This window comes from Pteropus vampyrus, unplaced genomic scaffold (genome assembly GCF_000151845.1).
Source record: "Pteropus vampyrus isolate Shadow unplaced genomic scaffold, Pvam_2.0 Scaffold546, whole genome shotgun sequence".
Taxonomy (NCBI): domain Eukaryota; kingdom Metazoa; phylum Chordata; class Mammalia; order Chiroptera; family Pteropodidae; genus Pteropus; species Pteropus vampyrus.
The window spans coordinates 201,358-202,022 of record NW_011889327.1 but is presented as its reverse complement, the minus strand read 5'-3'; the positions used below and the strand labels follow the sequence as shown (position 1 = coordinate 202,022).

The 665-nt window shown below is 35.6% G+C and overlaps 1 pseudogene; it reads right to left on the bottom strand.

Annotated features, from left to right (window-relative positions):
* Positions 1-244: 244 nt before the first annotated feature.
* Positions 245-363, bottom strand: LOC111733282 (annotated as a pseudogene).
* Positions 364-665: the final 302 nt, after the last annotated feature.

Here is a 665-nt window from a genome sequence, read left to right as displayed (position 1 = left end):
CCTGGGAAGTCGTTAGCAACGCAAAAGGTGAGAGAACTCTGCAGAGGAGTAAAGTGTCAATCATGGACATCAAAATTGCAATATTTTTTTTTCTCTTTAAATCCGCAGATCATCAAATGATTTTATTTTTTTTATTTTATTTTTAATTTTCTTTATTTCTTTTTTAGATGAGGCCACCCTCGGCTGACCTCACAGATTGCAAGGACCTTGTCAGTTTATAATCTCTTATTTTTTAAATTTTTTATACCTACAGCACCTGCTCTTCCTAGATGGTCTCCCATCCAAGTACTAACCAGGCCCGACCCTGCTTAGCTTCCGAGTTCAGACGGGATCGGGCTTGTTCAGGGTGGCGTGGCCAAAGACTCAAATGATTTTATTATTTAATTTTTAAAAATAAAAATGCCACATTAACTGCCCGTAGTAAGAGCAGAAGGTGCTAGGAGTTCTTAGCACTACGCTTAAAGGAAAATTTGCCCTTTGCTGTATTACCGTGCTCACGCGTCTTTTTAATAAAATTTAAAACTGCCAGAGCGAAGATTAACAATTTACATTTTCTTTATTAATTTAAACATAAATTGGAACTGAACTACAAATATCGCATTTCAAATAAATGTCCTGTATGTCATTGATTTTAATGCTGAAGTAACGACCTTTTTCACAAAAAT